Source organism: Punica granatum, chromosome 5, assembly GCF_007655135.1.
Source record: "Punica granatum isolate Tunisia-2019 chromosome 5, ASM765513v2, whole genome shotgun sequence".
Lineage (NCBI taxonomy): Eukaryota > Viridiplantae > Streptophyta > Magnoliopsida > Myrtales > Lythraceae > Punica > Punica granatum.
The window spans coordinates 24,350,823-24,369,276 of record NC_045131.1 but is presented as its reverse complement, the minus strand read 5'-3'; positions in this window follow the sequence as shown (position 1 = coordinate 24,369,276).

The window sequence follows — 18,454 nt, the reverse complement described above, 5'->3', positions numbered from 1 at the left end:
CAAAATGAAATGACAAATTATTTTTTGTCCCGATTTGACAATTATTGTGATAAACTTATCTTTTATCACTATATAATTGTTTCTTTTGACAAACATTTTTTTGTGGCAAGAGATTTTGTCATAATAAATGAAATTTCTTGTAGTGAGAATAATTTCAAAATTTAAATTTTGTTATATATGGCCTAAATAAATGGACAACCTTAAGTAAGCTTATCCCGAAATGATTGTGATGGGTGATATCGATTGACAGTCATTATAAAGAAACTTGAAAATGTTTTTATGGATTACTATTCACAAAAATTTCATCTAAAATTAGTTCAAAAATTTTCAACGAAATATTTATCAGAATTTCATTTGATAACATGTCAACTTACCAGTGAAAATTTGTCAAAAATAGGTTTAAAATTTCTCACTTAAAATATATTTTAAAACTAAAAATATTTGTTGATGAAATTTTCATTGGAAACATTACACAAAAATAGAGCTTATGGATTCGTATTTTTCTTATTGAAAATTAATTTATTGGGAAAAAGTGGCTTGCCATGAAGTTATTTAGTACAGGATCACCATATGGTTTGATTCATTTCATTTTAATTTTTAAAATATAGTTTTCAACAAAATTCAAATTTTACTTGACTTCACAGATTATTCAAATTAAGAAAAAAATTCACAAGAAAAAGGGAGAAATTCTTTTTTTTCTTTTACAAATTTTTTAAGAAAATTTTATGTTTGAGAATAATTATTAGAAAGATTTTCAAGAGAATAAGTGGAGATATCCACCAGAATATCCATAAAAAATGAGAGAAAATCCACGAAGAAAATGAGACTACACTAGCCACTAAATAAAGGTCAAATATTTTTTTATAAATTTATATAATTTATTAATTATAATCATGCATAATAATATAATAAATTTTAAGTCTTATTTCATTAATATATCACGTGCATGCCTACTAGTACTAATAAAAATTGCTAGTTGTAAAATAATTATAAAATAATTCAAAATATTCAAAAATGTACTAAAGATAATTGTTTAAAATTTGAGATCAATCTTTGAAAATTTATTTATTGTTCTTAAGAAGAAATTATTGTTCTTAAGAAGAAAATATGTTTTCCAAGAATCTGAACAATTTCTATAAGAAATAATGCAAATGAGAACACCACTATAAAATTAATTAATCTATCAAATCTAATATTTCCAAAACAAATGGTTAGAAATCACGCATTTGATGAGATAATGGTTAATTGCTGGGCCAGCAAATGAAATTTGAGAAGATTGGAACAATCCAACTTAACTTTCATTGAAAACGCAATTTCTAAAATAGGCCGTGAGCCTTTACATTAAAAGGAAAATAATAAATCCTAATTATTCTTTATATGACTAATATCTATGGCTACCAAATATGTTACAATATTCCTTATTATACAATGGTATAATCCGAACTATCCATAATACTCTCCCTCAAGTTGGAGCATGGGGATTACCAATGCCCAACTTGGAAAGAATAAAACGGAAGCGATCTCGACCCAATGCCTTCGTGAAGATGTCTGCCAATTGAAGTCTCGTAGGCAAATGGTTGGTATTTACAAGTCCTGTCTTAATGTGTTCACGAACGAAATGACAATCGATCTCGATGTGCTTTGTTCGCTCGTGAAAAACAAGATTAGCTGCAATGTGTAAGGCAGCTTGATTATCACAAAATAGATGGGTCGGTGCAGCCATTTGTACCCCAAGAGAGGAGAGAAGACTTCGCAAACAGACGATCTCACTGACAGTTACCGCCATTGCTCGATACTCTGCTTCAGCGGATGAGCGAGAAACTGTCGTTTGTTTCTTCGTCTTCCATGAAACCGAGCACCCTCCTAGCATAATAAAGTACCCTGTAATAGAACGACGAGTTAATGGGCAACTTGCCCAATCGGAGTCACAAAAGGCTTCAAGCTCGAGACTAGTAGGCCGTAGAAATATCCCTTGACCTGGAGATTGCTTCAAGTAACGAAGGACCCGTATAGCAGCATCCCAATGATCTTGACGAGGCTCTTGCATAAATTGCGTCAGAATATGAAGAGAATAGCTTATTTCTGGCCTTGTGATAGTTAGATAGATAAGCCTCCCAATCAGACGTCTGTACTTAATCGAATCCGAGAGCAAGTCACTAGAACTCGTGGATAGCCTATGACGCTGCTCCATAGGAAAAGGCGATGGTCGCGATGCCAACATACTGCACTCAGCCAAGATGTCAAGTACATATTTTCGTTGACTAAGGAAAAGACCAGAATTTATCCTAGTAACTTCAATACCAAGAAAGTACTTTAGAGGCCCCAATGATGCAAATCGTAGTACGACTTCAAGGGATCTAGTTCAAGTTCCAATTGGACCGATTACGCGAGCACAAGCAAAGAAGTTTAAAGATGAACTTAACAGCCTGATTCAAGAGGTTCGGGCTCAAGCTAATTCGTAGAGGCCCATTGAACATGAATCACGTGATCAACAAAAATCCATCCATTTGATTCAAGTTATAGAAGATTCCGAGCAATGCAAATTTAGCAAGTGTTTGAGAAGCTTCTAGAATATTTGATGATCAAGAGAAGATATAATCAGATTTGTTTAAAGTTTAAATCTCATGGAGATATTCTCGGGATATTTAGATTTCATATCTTCATATATTACGCCATATCTCTATTGATATTTTAGGTTTTATTTTCCTTATCTATAGGAGGAGATATGGTCAGATTAAGATTACTTTATATTTATATATATTCATCTTTGTGAATTTTTAATAAAAAAGGAACATTCAGAAAATTGTGAGAGTATTCTCTTTAGTTCTTGAAGAACTAATTCGAACTTATTGGAAGTTTCCGTGGCGTTCATCAACGACTTATCAAACGGCTTTCCACCACCGTTTGTGGCGTCTTCATCGACTTATCAAACGGCTTTCGATCACCGTTTGTGGCGTCTTCCTATATACCGAGGTTCTTGTTTCGCAATAAACAACGGGTTGAGGTCAGTTATACCAAGGTTCTTGTTTTTGTCGTAAACAACGGGTCGAAAGTTTGTCACTCAAATCCGATCATGGAACGATCTTGGATTCCTTTAGTTGTCGGGTCTCGTCATTCTTGGCGGGAATCGCATCATTTCCCCTCCTCTTGAAAAGGATTTGCCCTCAAATCATCACCTACATCAAAAGGAAGCAAATCAGCGACATTAAAACTAGCACTAACATTGTACTCACCAGGTAAGTCTAGTTTGTAAGCGTTGTCATTGATGCGCTCTAGGACTTGAAAAGGACAATCCCCTCTTGGAAGCAATTTGGAACGTCTTTGCGCCGGAAATCTCACTTTTCTCATATGCAACCAAACCTAATTTTCGGGTTCAAAAATCAGCTTATGACGCCCCTTGTTGGCGTGTTTTGCATACTGCTCAGTTCTTCGCTCAATGTTGAGTCTTGCTTTCTCATGAATCTGCTTGACAAATTCAGCTTTCTTTTTGCTATCTAAATTAACATGCTCAGTCAAAGGCAAATGAGATAAATCCAATTGAGTTAAAGGATTAAATTCATACACAATTTCAAATGGTGAAAATTTAGTAGAGGAATGAACAAATCTGTTATAAGTAAACTCAACATGTGGTAAACACTCTTCCCATGTTTTAATGTTCTTTTTTATGATTGCCCTCAACAAAGTAGACAAAGTTCTATTTACTACTTCCGTTTGACCATCAGTTTGTGCATGACAAGTAGTAGAAAACAATAGCGTAGTACCTAACTTACACCACAAAGTCTTCCAAAAATAACTCAAGAACTTAGCATCTCTATCCGAAACAATTGTTCTAGGCATGCCATGTAACCTCACAATCTCCCTAAAGAACAAATCAGCAACATGCGAAGCATCATCCGTTTTGTGACATGAAATAAAGTGTGTCATCTTAGAAAATCTATCCACAACCACAAAAATTGAATCTCTCACACGTTTAGTCATAGGTAATCCTAACACAAAGTCCATTGAAATATCAATCCAAGACTCATTAGGAATAGGTAAAGGAGTAAACAAACCGTTGGGCTGCACTCTGGATTTAGCTTGCCTACATGTAACACATCTACCACAAATTCTTTCAACATCTCTTTTCATATGTGGCCAATAGAAGTGTTCTTGCAAAATAGATAAAGTCTTTGCAACACCAAAATGTCTCATTAATCCTCCACCATGAGATTCATGCACCAATAACTCCTTCAATGAACAATTAGGCACGCATAACTTATTCTCTCGAAACAGGAACCTATCATGCCTAAAGAACTTACCACAAGGTGTTTCCTTACAAGCCCGATATTCCTCACAAAATTCATGGTCATCAGCATATAAATTTTTAATGTGCTCAAAACCAAGCAATTTTGCATCTAGTGTAGAGAGTAATGCATACCTGCGAGAAAGTGCATCGGCGACCACATTCTCCTTACCTTGCTTATATCGAATGACGTATGGAAACGTTTCAATGAACTCCACCCATCGAGCATGTCTTTTGTTTAGCTTGTGTTGGCCCTTCAAGTGTTTCAAGGACTCATGATCGGTGTGAATCACAAACTCCTTAGGCCATAGGTAATGCTGCCACGTCTCTAAAACTCGAATCAATGCATACAACTCTTTATCATAAGTTGGATAGTTTAAGGCTGCCTCGCTTAGTTTTTCGCTGAAGTAAGCAATTGGTCGTCCTTCCTGCATGAGAACTGCACCTATACCAACACCTGAAGCATCACATTCAATCTCAAAAGTTTTAGAAAAGTTAGGTATAGATAATAAAGGAGCGTTTGTCAACTTCTCTTTGATTAGCTGAAACGCCTTCTCTTATTTTTCTCCCCATCTAAATCCAACATTTTTCTTGATCACTTCAGTAAGTGGTGCTATTATGCTACTAAAGTCCTTCACGAACCGCCGATAGAAACTAGCAAGTCCATGAAAAGTACGAACATTACTTACACTTGTGGAACTAGGCTACTCTTGGATTGCACGTACCTTCTCGTCATCAATCTGTATACCTTGTGCACTAACAACAAATCCCAAAAATACAAGTTTATCAGTGCAAAAAGTACACTTCTTCATATTAGCAAATAACTTTTCATTCCTAAGCACATCTAAAACAGATTTCAAATGTACCTTATGATCATTTAATTTTTTGTTGTAAATGAGTATATCATCAAAGTAGACAACAACAAATCTACCTATAAATGCACGCAAAACATGATTTATAAGTCTCATAAAAGTGCTTGGAGCATTAGTCAAACCAAAAGGCATAACTAACCATTCATACAAACCGTATTTTGTTTTAAAAGCAGTTTTCCATTCATCTCATTCTTTCATTCTAATATGATGATAACCACTCTTTAAATCAATTTTAGAAAATACACAAGAACCATGTAGCTCATCTAATATATCATTTAAATGAGGAATAGGATGACGATACTTTATCGTTATGTTGTTGATTGCTCGGTAATCAACGCACATTCTCCACGTCCCATCCTTCTTAGGTACAAGTATAACCGGAACGGCGCATGGGCTCATGCTCTCCTTTACGTACCCTTTCTCCAACAACTCACTTACCTGCCGTTGAAGCTCCTTTGTCTCCTCAGGATTACTCTTATAGGCTGGTCGGTTTGGAATTGTTGCACCGGGAACAAAATCAATTTGATGTTCAATCCCTCGGATTGGAGGTAACCCCCTCTTTCCTCGGGAAAGACATCCTCATACTCCTGCAAAAGAGGAACAACAGAACTAGGAAGAGCGATATCAAGTTCGTTAGTATTGAAAAATGCATTTTTGTACAAAAGTACAATTATCGGCTGATTTGAAAACATTACTTGCCTAATTTCTCCCATTTTTGCATAAAAATTCTTTTATTTTCTCTCTAATTTTCTCTCAATGGCCGAATTTTGATTTTCTTTTTCTCTCTCATTTTTCTCGGCATCTCTTTGATTTTCACTCTTTTTCTTCTATTCACTCTCTTTCTTTTGATCACTCTCTTTTTGCAATCTCACTTGATCCTCATATACTTGTTGCGATGTCAATGGTACAAGAGTAATTGATCGTTGATTAAGTACAAAGGAATATTTGTTCGTAAAGCCATCATGCTTCACACGCCTATCAAATTGCCATGGACGTCCTAGCAACAAATGTCCCGCTTGCATCGGTACTACATCACACAACACTTCATCTTCGTATTTACCGATTCGAAATGCAACTAACACCTGCTTGTCCACCCTTATCTCACCACTATCATTTAACCATTGCAATTTGTATGGCTTGGGGTGCTTCAGCATGGGTAGTCCCAATTTTTCCACCATTATTATGCTTGCAACATTAGTACAACTACCACCATCAATAATCACACTACATACCTTGTCTTTGATGTAACACCTAGTGTGAAAGATGTTCTCCCGCTGCATTTCTTCAACTCCTTTTATTTGCAAGCTCAATGCTCTCCTTGCCACCAATGTTAATGCATCTGGAGCTAAATATTCCTCCTCGGGAACGTCCTCCAATGGGGGCATGTCATCGGGATCACTCTTTCTTTGGAACGATGGGAATTTCATCTTAATACTACCCAAGTTATTGTCTTCCAGATTCTTATCTTCTCTAAACCGCCCTCCATGTTTCCTATTACTAACAACCGAATCTCGATCATCTTCTTCATCAAAACCAGCCCTATAATTATCTTCATCTTCAACCCTTACTTCCCTCGGTTGAACTCTTTCCCCCCTACGCACAGTAGGAGCGTTTCGTGTCTGCTCCACACCTGTGTTCTCCATCCGATCTATCCGTTCATGAACCTACTCCAACTCCAACCTCATCACACGCCTCATCTCACTCATCATGGCCTCCATAAGTACTTTCGAATAAGCCGATTCCGTAGCACCTTCAGGAACACTCTTAGAACTGTTGTGAGACATGATTGCTGCAAAATAAAGTTAGAAAGAAAGGACCTCACAATTCTCTCCCTTACGTGTTTACACTCAAGAGTGTGAATCACTCTACACTCGTGTTTTCACTCAAACAAACGTGGCTTTTAACCCTCTAATGTTCTCACCGCTCTTGCCTATTTTCACTCGACAATTCTCTTTCAGTTCTTTTGGAACTAAACAAACAACTCCAAATTTTCCAGCAACAATTCACCAAGAACTCATCAAGGAAAATTAATGGTCAAAGGAAATTTCAGGAAGAAAAGAAACAAGAGAAAAGGCAACCAAAATGAAGTATATCAGAATGTTATATGAAATTCTGGAATCAGAATCAATGTAGATCACAAAGAAAGGGAAATAACATCTTTAGAATGGTCCGAGGTACAAAATTTGGATCAAATTGACAACAATGTCTTCTTTCTTTTCTTTCGATCCTTTTTTTTTAGCTTTGTATTTTTTTTTGGCCGAATTTTTTTTTCAGCTCTTTTTTAAATCCACAAAGGACAAACTCGATGAAGCGAACTCAGCAAATTGAAACAAAAAAGGATAGGATAAACCCGATTTGGAACCTGATCCTCTGATACCAAATGATGCGATTCCTGCCAAGAATGACGAGACCCGACAACTAAAGGAACCCAAGATCATTCCACGATCGGATTTGAGTGACAAACTTTCGACCCGTTGTTTACGACAAAAACAAAAACCTTGGTATAACTGACCTCAACCCGTTATTTATTGCGAAACAAGAACCTCGGTATATAGGAAGACGCCACAAACGGTGGTGGAAAGCCGTTTGATAAGTCGTTGATGAACGCCACGGAAACTTCCGATAAGTTCGAATTAGTTCTTCAAGAACTAAAGAGAATACTCTCACAATTTTCTAAATGTTCCTTTTTTATTAAAAATTCACAAAGAGGAATATATATAAACATAAAGTAATCTTAATCTGGCCATATCTCCTCCTATAGATAAGGAAAATAAAACCTAAAATATCGATAAAGATATGGCGTAATCTATGAAGATATGAAATCTAAATATCCCGAGAATATCTCTATGAGATTTAAAATTTAAACAAATCTGATGATATCTTCTCTTGATCATCAAATATTCTAGAAGCTTCTCAAACACTTGCTGAATTTAGTATTGCCCGAAATCTTCTATAACTTGAATCAAATGGATGGATTTTTGTTGATCACGTGATTCATGTTCAATGGGCCTCCACGAATTAGCTTGAGCCCGAACCTCTTGAATCAGGCCGTTGAGTTCATCTTTAAACTTCTTTGCTCGTGCTCGCGTAATCGGTCCAATTGGAACTTGAACTAGATCCCTTGAAGTCATACTACGATTTGCATCACCCAAGTCCTTTATATGGAAGCATGTATCCAGATATCCCTTAAAGGAATCACAGTGGCTAGAACTGTTGCTCACTATGATCAAATCATTGACATAAACCAACACGCCAAGGAAAGTATTACCTTTATTAAGGGTAAAAAGTGAATGATCTGCACCTGATTGAGTGAACCCATAGTGTCGAAGAGCATCTGTAAATTTTGAGAATCAGTTCCTTGATGTTTGGCAAAGTCCATATAAGGATTTACGAAGCCTGCAGACATTTCCGCTCTTCGAAGTAGAGAAACTTGGAGGTAACGCCATATATACTTCCTCTGCTAAGTCCCCGTGCAGAAATGCATTGTTCACGTCCATTTGATGAATGATCCACCCTTTCGCCATTGCTACTGTCAATAAACATCTCACAGTTACCAACTTGGCCACTGGCGCAAAAGTCTCATGGAAATCTATTCCCTCGACCTGGGTGAAGCCCTTCGCAACTAGCCGAGCCTTATAGTGCTCTACACTTCTATCTGCTCGGCGTTTTACCTTATACACCCATTTGCAACCGATAAGGTGTTTTCTAGGTGGAAGCTCCTCAATTGTCCAGGTCTTGTTTAATTCGAGAGCACGGATTTCTTCGGCCATTGCGTCCCGCCATCTTCGATCTCGGACGGCTTCCCGATAAGATGTGGGCTCTCTATCAAAATCAATTGCCGCTAGAAATGACTTGTGATTATTTGAAATATTTGAATAATCAATGAATCTCTCACTGGGATAGGACATACCCGAGGAGTGCAAGGAGGTGGGTGAAAAAGGAGAAGGGGTCTTATGGCGGGCGGTATGAACAATGAAATCTTTGAAGTGTTTGGGAAGATTGGAAACCCGTTCAGATCGCCGCAAGAGTACCTCATCGTTCTTATCTGTGTTGGTCGTCTCTTATGAATTTTCCTTTCTTTCACTTGCTAAGGGTGTTCCCAGTAATTGGTCTTCGTTTCTTTCAATTTGACCCGGTCCTGAAATTCTCCCCCTAACCTCCAGACTTCGGCCCGTGCCTTTCTTCCTTTGGCCTAGTTCAGAATTTCGTCTGGGCCCCTCACTCTCCTTCTCTTCTTGACTTTGGCCTATCCCTTTCTCTCTTCGGTCCGTCTCCAGAGTCTTCTGGGCCGAATCGAATCCATCTTCATTTCTGGGCCTGTCTTTTGCCTCCGAGCCCGACTTTTGTGACCGAATTGGACTAGAACTTTTCCAGTTTACTTCTCCACTGGTTCGACCCGAAGATGACTCTCCCAAATGGATTGATCGACTTGGGCTGGATTTAAAATCCTCAGCTGAGCCTCCAGAAATTATAGGCCCATCCCCATCCAAGAATAATGGATTGCTTTTTCTTGGTTGCCTCGATTCATCATTCTCCGTGGCAAAAGGAAATATTGTCTCGCAAAACCGAACATCTCTAGATACAAACATTTGGTGATTCTTCAAATCATAAAGCCTCCATCCTTTCTTCCCATGAGGATATCCGATAAAAACACATTTTTGGGACCTCGATTCAAACTTATCCTTAGTCCGTATATGTGCATAGCATAATGACCCAAAAACTCTCAAGTTCGAGTAATTAGGTGGTTTACCAAAAAGTAACTCGTGTGGACTTTTGTTGCCAAGTAAGGGTGTCGGTGTGACGTTGATCAAGTGGACGACAGTTGAGACACACTTGCCCCAGAATCGTGTCGGTAGTGATGCCTTGAACATGAGTGATCTCGCAACATTGAGAATGTGCCAATGCTTCCTTTCCACCCGGCCATTCTGTTGTGGTGTATCTGTACAAGACGTCTGATGCACGATGCCATGTGTAGAGAAAAAATCTCGTAGCTCCTTCGACAAAAACTCCATCCCATTATCACTTCTTAGAACTTTAATCGTGCGATCAAATTGATTCTTGATCAAATTATAAAAGTCAATGATAAACCTCCGAGCTTCAGATTTCTCTCGTAGCAAATATACCCATACGCCTCGACTAAAATCATCCATAATAGTTAAGAAATAATTGGCTCCACAACTAGCCTTAACCTTATACGGCCCCCACAAATCACAGTGTATTAACTGAAACGGGTACTCAGCTTTATTCATGTTCAATTGAAATTGTGAACGTGTTTGTTTCGCTCTAAGGCATACATCACACTCCTTATTACTCCTATCACCCAAAAATAAATTAATACCATTCAACTTCATTATGCGAGATGGATGACCAAGCCTCTGATGCCATAAGTCCGCGGATTCCTCTACGACTACCTGGCATGTCTGTGGTGTAGTGGCTACTCGCCTTATGTAATAGACCCCCCCTTGAAGCTCACCCACTCCAAGCGTCCTCCTCGAAGTGCGGTCCTGTATAACACATAAATCAGAGTAAAATGTCACATAACAGTTCATCTCTTTCGATAACTGTGCAATAGAAATCATATTGCAGTTGAAAGTGGGCACGTAAAGCACATCATTAATTTCCATCACGCCTGCAATTGTCGCATTTCCTATTTGGGTGGCTTGTACCATGCCCCCATTAGGAATATATACCGGTAGTCCGCCCTTGATTGGAGTCATTCTCGAAAAATTTTCAAGACACCCCGTCATGTGCCTCGATGCTCTCGTATCCAAAATCCACTCATTCCGCAAATTCACGAAATTAGACTCATTGCCGACTAGCCGGCTCGGGTCCATGGTGTCTTGTGAGAGCATGGATAGCAATCGTTGAAATTGCTCATCGGGAAGGGTTTCTAATTGTTCAGCCCGTGATCCACTGCTCAGCCCGGTCTGGACTGCATTTGCCCGATCTGGGCCGTGCTGGAATTGGGCTTTCGCGCGTGGCCCACTATTCTCTCTGGCCTGTCCTTGTCCGGGCCCCTTTCCTGGATTAGTCTTGGGCTTAGAATGCCAAGAGGAATACCCAATAAGAGCCCAACAAAAACTCTTTGTGTGGCCCATCTTCCCACAATTGCTGCAGCTTGGCCTCCCCTCCGAAATTCCCTGAAGCTTGCTGAACCCTGCCCGCCGCTGCTCTGTCTCTTCTTTGGCGAGGAAGACAGCTGCTTCTGGAATAGATTCTCCGGCAATCAACATGGCTCGTGACCATGTCAAATAGTTGTCACCATTGAGATTGCACCCAAGTATTTGAGCTCCGGTGCTATCAGATGACATGTGTCGATATACAGGAGGGACTTCAATGCTCTTCACTGAGCCATCTCCAGCCTCCTTCTTCTTGGACGAGCTAGTCCTCAATCTTGAACTCTTCTCATCCTCACTAACATCCGACATCTTGAAAGTCGAAAAATTTTAATCGGTTCAGGAACGTAGACGCTCTGATACCATGAGAAGATTGGAACAATCCAACTTAACTTTCATTGAAAACGCAATCTCTAAAATAGGCCGTGAGCCTTTACATTAAAAGGAAAATAATAAATCCTAATTATTCTTTATATGACTAATATCTATGGCTACCAAATATGTTACAATATTCCTTATTATACAATGGTATAATCCGAACTATCCATAATAAGTTTTTATCAAATATTTGAAAATAGTGAAGCCATAAAAAAATTATATGTAAGAGAGCAAAACAGGGGTATTACAATATTTTAGTTTAACTAATATAGTATGCGTATTGAATAAGACAATTTGTTATAAAAAAATTATTATTGAACTATTTTACTCTGTGGCCAAAGAAAGAACTATTCTACTCTAATGTTATTGAACACTATTAATTGCTTGAAATTTGAAATTAATAATCATTATATTTTATTATTCTTAATAAGTACATTCAAGCTTTAGAGCGTGAATTATTACAATAAGCAATGATAATTGATATGTGAAAATGTATCCAGGATAATAGATCAAAATGATTCCATGCAACATCCAGAATGGTATGTCAGCATTGTTCTATTACATGATATATATATATATATATATATATATATATTGAGAAGGGCATTAAATGCATGCTTTATGTGAAATATAGACTAAAAATGAACCTGCCATCTAAGGCCATGACCTCACTTACTTGCCAAGGGATGACGCTGCTCTTGGTCCTTTAACTAGACCATGAGATGATACATTACATAGTTCCAAGATACATCTAGAGTGGAAGGCAAACTCGATAAGATATCGAGAGAATTTTTCCCTCGATAAGATTCCCTCGAAATTCTGCCGGTAAACCTCCAGAAAGAATTTTTGGCGGCTTATTAGCGGAATTATTGCGCGAAACTTACCGACGAAAATTTTCTCGGTATGTCACCGAAAATTGAAAAGAGAAATACATGACTGTATCGAGGGATTTCTCTCAGTAGGTGGTCGGAAAATTCAAAGAAGACGAAATTAGCCAATTAATATTTTCTTATTATGGATGATTGTTATGCGTGGTTTAGGAGGTCTCCATATCAAGCCTAAGTGATTAACTTGATGAACATTATTTAGAAAAAATAGTTGATTTTTTCAGAATATAAAAATGCAAAAAAAAAATACGCGGGAGGAAGGTGCGGCAATAGGCATTACTAAAAATTACTTAATTACCGAGGAAAAAATATCGAGGGAACTTTTCCCTCGATAATATTCCCTTGGAATTCCGCCAGTAAACTTTCGAAAATAATTTATGGCGGATTATCGGAGGAATTTTTGCCGGAAACATACCAAGGAAAATTTCTTCGATAATTCACCAATAATTAAAAAGAGAAATACTTGGGAGTATTGAGGAATTTTTCTTGGTAGGTCATCGAAAAATATTCAAAGAAGACGAAATTAGCCAATTAATATCGAGAGGGGCACATGAAAATTATCAATTAATATTTTCTTATTAATGGATGATTGTTATCCGTGGCCTAGTAGTTTAGGAGGTCTAGATATCGAGTTTACGGGCTTAACTTGATGAACATTATTTAATAAAAATAGTTGGATGTGTCTCGAGTCTCTAGGGGTCGTGACCAAAATTTGGACGCATTGGCTAATTTACTCAAGAGGGGTCTCGGTTCCTAGGTCTCCCCCTCCCTCACCCCCGATATTTGATTTTCTCATAGTATTAAAAAAACGCATGAGGGTGTAAGCAATACTAAAATTTATTTAATTACCGAGGAAAAATATCAGGGGATTATTTTCCTCGATAATATTCCCTCGAAATTTTGCCAATATACCTCCGGAAAGAATTTATGGTGGCCTACTGGCGGAATTATTGCGGGAAAGTTACCGAGGAAAATTTCCTTGATAACTTGGATTAATTGGCTAAGTTACTATCGAGGGCTTTAGGTTCTAGAATATTAATGCTCCGTTTGATTTCGTAATTAGATTTTAAAATTTTAACTATAACTTTAACTCTATTCACTACACAACAAAAATCAACTCTTCAAAGTCAAAAAGGTGAGCCTCATACATAAATCCACGTACAACTCTATTATGCTCAATTCAATTTTTAATACTAAATTCTCTCGACTATTCGTTACTTTTTCATACTTTTTCTCATAATTCAACAATACAATCATTACAACCCAATTAAAATTAAAACTCAACTCTAAAACCAAATACATTATAAGTATTTTCCGAAATATTTTCCTGTTTGCCCAGTAAAATGGTCACATGGCATGCATGTGATTAACTTTGGCTTGACAAACGGTGGGGAGGTGCAAGGTGCTTATTTTCCAAGGTGATCAAGAGGAATCGTACAAATTTGTATAAGTCAGGGGCATTGCAAATATTATCCCAAAGGTTAGAGGTAAATTGCATTTTACTCTAGTTTATTTTAGAAGATACTAATAATTATAAAAACGTTAAAAAATAAAATTATGAGATCTTAGCTTGGTTTTGAGTTCTTACCTCTCCCAAGCCATGTCGGGAGAATAAAAAAGGTCAGTATGTGAGCTGAGCCTCTGTATTTAGCTCCGCCACTCTTCGACAAACAGCCCTTCGACCGACAAGGAAAGACCCAGCCAACTGGGGGCTTGGCTGAGTTTGTGAGCTCTCAAGTGGGAGGACCCGAGAAGAAGAAGAGCTCGGTTGGTTTAGGCTCGGTGAGGGAGAGGCCAATTAAGGGGTGGAGCTTGGTGGTGGTGTGCTTGATCAGGGAGGGGTCGAGTGAAGATTTGGTGGAGGAGAGGAGAGGATGATGGAGAGGTGGAGGACAGGTATAAATGGCCAAGAGCTGGAGGGGGGGAGGTGTAAATGGCTGAAAGGTGGAGCTCGGTGAGGAGAGGAGGTGGCTAAGAGGTGGAGCTTGGGTTGGTTGGTTCCGGCGGAGGTAAAGGTGTAGTGGCGGAACGGAGACCGCCAAGGGATCACCGAGACATCGAATTAACCGAAAGTGGTGGTCACCAATCAGGGATGGGCTGCATCAGGCAGTGGTGGACGGTCGAAGCAGGTGGATAGGGAGCTCAGGGGAGAAGGTGGAGAGAATGGAAGAGTATGGGTTTAAACTTTAAGAACGTTGGTGTTATGCTTCCCTTTTTCGAAGCTTATGAATATACATGAAAAAAAGAAAGCAATAACCCTAAAAGTTTATTAATTTTTTTAAATTTAGTCCTATGACTTTAATTTTGTAAAAAACAGTACTAAAATATTTTTAAAAATAATACTTTTGATTTGTTCCGTAACGGACAGCGATGGAGGGCTGACCTGGACTTTAACGTTGTTAAATTTGTCCTATCGCGGTTTTCGATTAGAAAGAATTAAAAAAATAAAAAAAAAATTGAGAAAAAAATTTAGGGGAAAAAAAAGAAAAAGGAAAACCCTACCCTATCTCGGGTTGGGTGGATGCAGGGGCTTGGAGCCCCGTCCGCGACCCCCACCCCGAGGTGAGGTCGCCGGCGAACTCGGGAGGCGCCAGCCACCTTATCCCCGGAGTGGGGGGCCACCGACAAGCCCCCAATCCAAGAGATTCCAGAGATCTGTCAAAAAAAAAAAAAGGATCTCGATCTTGAGCTAGTGAGGGAGGAAAGGTCGATGTATCATGCGGCGGTGCGTCGCCATGCTCATCAGATGGTGCGATTGCGGTGATTCGTGAATGATCGAGCAGTCCTTTTGCTTCGTTATTTGCGGGATCTGATCTGAAGAGGAGAAAAAAAAAATCATGGAGTAGGCTCTGATCTGATTTCTGATATTTTTCTCCTGTTCTGGTGTGCGGCTTCTGCCATGGAAGCCATTTGGGTCTTCCGTCTTTGCCAGGAATCAAAACGACAGGAAGAGGAGCTGAGGGAGACGAACATTCACCAAGTCACCTACGGGAGATACAAAGTAATTTTTCCATGTAATCTTTTACTTTTCTTTTTCTGGAGATCATGATTCTCAACTAAAGGAGATAGGCTTGTTATTGTTCAAAAGAGGGTGAATTTTATGGTGAAGGAATAGATTGGATTGAAGTTTTCGCTATTGTCAGGGATGATCTTCGTGCTCATGTCGCCGGAAAAAAAAAAAAAAAGGGGGCATCGAAGAGAGAGTCAACAACTTGACCCGACAAAGCCATGGGTTGCGTTTTTTATTGTTTGTTTTATATTTTATATTTTTTTAAGAAAGTGCCACGTAGGCAAAAAAAAGGCCAACTCGGATAATTTTCACGGCATTAAGTTCATATCAGCTGTCCGTCACTATCCATTACAGAACAAAGTAGAAGTATCACTTTTTTGAACGTTTTAGAACTGCTCTTTGCAGAGCTGAAGTTATAGGACTCAAAGTTTAAAAAATGAAAAACTTTTAGGTTCATTGTTACATTTTTGTCGAATATATATGCATGGTGATTGGAGAGAATCTGGGATCCAATCATGTGGCCACCCTGTAGTTTAGGTATTTAGAGCTGGTAACAAGGTTGTCAGAATCGCGATTCTACCTAGACTCGATCGAGGGTCGTAGAATCGTGAATTGCGATTCGAATCGTGAATCGTAAGATTCTACCTATAATTAAAAAAAAAAATATATGTGTGATATACTTTTCTGAGAAAAAAATTCAATCATTGTTCATTTAAATAAAAACCACAAACCAACAAATCAAAAATATGTCATAAAATGATAAAAACACAATATTATTACAAATTATCGAAATTCAAGAACCAAGTCATAACTCAAACTCTCGAAATAAAAAGTTAATAACATAAATCATAATATAAAATGAACAAACAAATCATATCTCATTCAAATCTTCATGGTCACCATCATTATCATCATACAAAGCATCAAACTTATTTTCTTTAAGAAGCTCCAAGTCATTAACTGAGGCATGCTTTTTCATTTTCAAAAAGAAACTGGCCCATTAAGGTTGCTGCTGCCTTTTCATTTTTTGTTTTGATTCATATGTATATAAAACAAAAACGTACTTAGGCTTGGGGCCCCGTATTTGACCCAAAAAAAATGAAAACTTTCAGGATATACTGCCGAAAGGAATATATACATAAAAAATTATTAAGGCTCTGTTTGGTTTCAGAATTGTATTTTAGAATCACAATTCTAACTTAATTCTACCCACTACAAAACAAAATAACTCATACAAAGTCAAAGAGTGGGTCCCATTTATATTACTTTTTCCCACAACAAAACAACATAACTCTTACAAAGTCAAAGGGTGGGCCCCATTTATACCACTCAAAATCAAAATCAAAATCACAATTCTAAAATCCTACTATGAAACCAAACACCACCTAAGTTTCCTTAATTAAGAAAATTAATCCAATTTCCAGTGAGATGCACTTCAGCAGCTTCCTTTAGGTGTCGTCTCATTTATCGGATAAACGTTGTTGGCAGCCCTATCTGACACCAGCAGCTCATGCATGTCCTTTATCAGCGATATATTAACATATTAACATCCCTAATTCCAATCTCCAAGCCAAAGACAGTACGATACAGAGAATTGCATTTAGTGTGTACAGTAAGATTACTCTTCCAGGTACAGAAAACAGAGAATGGGCCAAACTTGTGGGTTGTCGAGCAGTACAGAAAACAGAGAACATAGTGAAAAATAGAGAATGGAGCGGGAGGAGTAGCAGAGGGGGCGGGTGGTCAGCAATAGCGGAATCCCAGGGCTTGCGGGCCCAACCACCACTGACTCCTCCGACGAACCCGAATGGAACCTGTTGACTCGATGACCCACCTCACTGACCGCGTGAGGGATCAGCAAGGGCGGATTCTCCGTAACGCCGCTCAGCTTGCTAAGACAGTACAGAAAACAGAGAACTTCTCTGTAGGTACAATCGACCCAATTGAGCAAGCATGAGTTTGGGGAAGGGAGAATTAGAGCTCAGAATCGAGGATTGTACCTGCCCTACCCCCGGTCTAAGCTCGAAGTAGCCGAGATCCGAGAAGGTACCCGCCACTCTGTCACCTGGAGAAGGTGAATGGAAGCTCGGACAAGTTAGCTTGTCGGGAGAAGAAGCAGGTGGACCATTAATCGAAGCTCGGAGAGGTAGGTGGATGGAAGATTTCGTTGAAGACTCGAAGGCTTGAAGCTCGAAAGAAGGGAGAAATTGGGGTTAAACGACTGGAAAGAAGGAAGAAAGGGCCGGCAGGAGAGGAAAAAATAAAAAGGCTCTGGGCCTAGGCTTCAGCCCGCTTTTGGGCCCGAGCTTGAGCTGACTTGGGCCTGAATGTAGAATTGCAGAATCGGCCAGATTCTACTATTCAGTGCGCGATTCAGACCCGATTCCACCATCCCAACTCACCCCATGGAATCGAAATCGGTGACCTTCTACCATCTCTGAATGCTGACACAAAAATTTGGATTTGGTCATGTTGGTATGTGAAGCTCGCTTAAATCCACTCAGTGTGCCCTTGTTAAATGCTAGTTCCGCTTTTGAGAACCATATCTTCTACACCGGAATGAGTGACGGTCCCTGTAAAAGCTCAAATTGTAACTCCTTGACATGACCTACGATGTGATGTTCTATGGGCATCCGACAGCAATTGGCATGACGGTGTTGTTTTCGTCTTCGCACTAGAGCCAAGGTCACCAACCCTTAGTCTCAAATCGAAATGGTCGCTCGAGCATGTGCTGTCGGGGTCAAAATTTAGTGTCTAGAATTACTCACGTAGTATGAAAACAAATTATCACAACTACTAGTTCTATGAACATCTAGTAATATTAAAAGATAAAAATAAAATTGACTACTCATGCAATTAATGCCCTAATAAATATAATTGTAATTCTAAAACAATTATTATGGCAAATA